The sequence below is a fragment of the Benincasa hispida genome, chromosome 4 (genome assembly GCF_027475165.1).
Source record: "Benincasa hispida cultivar pf3 chromosome 4, pf3_genome.v1.1, whole genome shotgun sequence".
Taxonomy (NCBI): domain Eukaryota; kingdom Viridiplantae; phylum Streptophyta; class Magnoliopsida; order Cucurbitales; family Cucurbitaceae; genus Benincasa; species Benincasa hispida.
The window spans coordinates 44,845,549-44,848,217 of NC_143481.1; the positions used below are offsets into that span (position 1 = coordinate 44,845,549).

Below are 2,669 nucleotides of genomic sequence, written 5' to 3' on the forward strand. Positions count from 1 at the left end.
CAATATTTAGAATTGGATACTTTAGTCCTTTAGTAAATTCGATTTAATGTTAAAATATTAGGTTTTGCCATTTAATAACAAAACTTTTTAGCTACAAAGTTAACTTTTAGCCCAACTCAAACTTAAAACCCTTTCCAAGCCAAGTTTATCCCAAATTGTACCTAACAACATCTTAAAAAAAAAAAAAAAAAAAAAAAAAAAAAAAAAAAAAAAAAAAAAAAAAAAAAAAAAAAAAAAGAAGAAGAAGAAGAAGAAGAAGAAGAAGAAGTTTAAATCACATTCAATAATTTATTCAAATAGGGGTTTAAAATCCCAAAAGAAAAAAAAAAATCAATTTTTAACTCACGGAAATTAACTCTCTTATTAAAAAAAAAAAATCCATTTATCTCGTTAATTGATATATCTCTAATTAATTGATTATCGTATCAATATCATTTAATAATTATGTAGAGCCTATAATTAATAATACTAAATAATTATTTATCAAAAAGAATTTTTTTGGATAAACGCAAAAAATAGTACTATTTAAAAGTATTAAAAAATTTTAGTTGAAACAATTTACCTTGACTAGAATATTAAAGGTTCAGATCTTCAGTCTTATAATTATAGAGTGAAGTCTACTTGATTTTATTAAAATATATAATACTACCAATTTATATGTAGATTAGAAACATATGCAAACAAACACAAACACAAACATTTTATTTATTTTATCTACATGAACTTTTAAATAAGGACACTTACATATGTGTGTATATGTATATATAAGAGTGATTGATTTTGTAGAAGAGATTATGAAGTTTAGTTATATCCTTCTCTTCCCATGGGCTTGTTGCCATTGTAGCCCCTTCTTCCAATACTTCGACTTGTCGCTTCATATTTCTCTTCAAGAATATTTCGTCCCAGTAGAGAAAAAGTTTGTGACTATTAAGTCTCTAAATTTAAATTGTTTGAATAGATTCTTGAACTTTTTTCGACTTTAATACTTAAATATAAGTCATTGAGCTTTCAATTTTGTTTCTAGGTCGTTGACTTATTCGACATTTTCTAAAATTCACACATTTTACAAAATCAAAAGTTCAATGTATTATTATAAACAAATTTTAATTTTATATATCTAATAGATTCATTAATTTTAAAATAGGTTGAATATTCTCAATCTTATTATTAGATAAAAATCGAATGTTTAAGGACTTATTTTGTATTTTTAAAGTGTAGATACCTATTAGAAAGACAACCGAAAGTTCAATGACCTATTAAATACTTCTTAAAACTTTTGGATATATTAGGCACGACAATAAAAGTTTGTAGACTAATTTTATAATTTAACCACGAACAAATCAAAATAAAAACACCGAAACAAAGGATAATAATAAATTGGTGATATGACATAACCTTCATTTAATTTAACTAATTGACTACGGAGGTGAGATCAAACTAAGATTATCGGATTGGTAATTTATTATGGGGTAATATTTGGGTGTATCTCAAGATGCACACATCCTTATCATCCCTTCTCACTACTCATATAAAAAATAATAATAAATTGTTTAAAAAAGAAAAACAAAATTTGTCACATGACAAGTTATGGTTGGACAATTTAGTAGGATGCATAAAGATAGATGCTATCTATGATGCACCTAACTATTTTTCATTTATTATTAGCATCTTATTCATTGAGTTATTATATGTTCAAATTAGCTAAAATTATTGGACTTAAACATGCCAAAACTCAATTAAAAAGGTAGAATATACCAACTTTAAAAACGTTTAATGTAAATTAAGGTGAGATTTTTTCTTTTAAAAATTGAGATTAAATGTGTGTTTATTATAAATTTTTAAATGTTTAATTTTGAAAATAAGTCATTTTGAGAAAAACTAAAGTATTAAGATAGCTACTTAAAATAGCTTTTAAAACATTCTCAAAGTGTATTTTAAATATTTTTTTTATTAAAATAGTTTAAATAAAATCAATTTTTTTAAAAACATTGTTTTCTCTAGTCAATCCAAATGGATCCTCGATAATTGAACAACTTAAAAAAGTTAAATCATACTGACCAAGTGGAAATTCTTGCAGTATCATCGACTCGTAGGGTAGATTGGCCGCCACATCACCGGTGGATATGAAGAGATAGAGGGCAAGGAACGCCGCCATGGCCATGACTCCGGCAGCCTTAGAGTTCGCCATTTTGAGACAAAAGGAAAGTTAAATTTTGGAGCTAAAAATTAGTATTGGCTTGAAAAACAATGGTAAGATTATACAAATTTTGGTGAGTATTTATTGTGGAAAGGCTTATAAGTTAAGGGTATATTAGGTAATTGGCTAGGATAAGATTTGAAATCAACCAACTACGCTGGTTCAAATGGCTCATTGGACAAAAAAAAAAAAAAAATTAATTGGTTTCCATTATAAAATGTAATTTTGGTACTAAATTTCAACGCTAATGGGATAAGAGTTCCAAATATATGACATAATTTATGCCCAAAATTCTACCTTATGATGCCGACTTTAGTCCAAGACTACAGTATTTATCTTCCAAACAGAAAAAATGAAAGAAAATTGTATGATGTCAATTTAAAAATACTATTTAGCTTACGTGCTACCGATGTTTGTTATGTTGTGGAATGGCAAGATTTACAAATCTGAATTTTAAAAGTGTCTATGTTCT

At 26.1% G+C, this 2,669-nt stretch overlaps 1 long non-coding RNA gene across 1 annotated transcript; it reads right to left on the reverse strand.

Annotated features, from left to right (window-relative positions):
- Nucleotides 1–675: 675 nt before the first annotated feature.
- On the reverse strand, nucleotides 676–2,242 carry LOC150036747 (uncharacterized). Its single transcript, XR_016529303.1, has 2 exons — nucleotides 2,059–2,242; nucleotides 676–884 (listed from the first exon to the last, which is right to left on the reverse strand). It is a non-coding gene; the product is annotated as an uncharacterized LOC150036747 (long non-coding RNA).
- Between the last annotated feature and the right edge of the window lie 427 nt (nucleotides 2,243–2,669).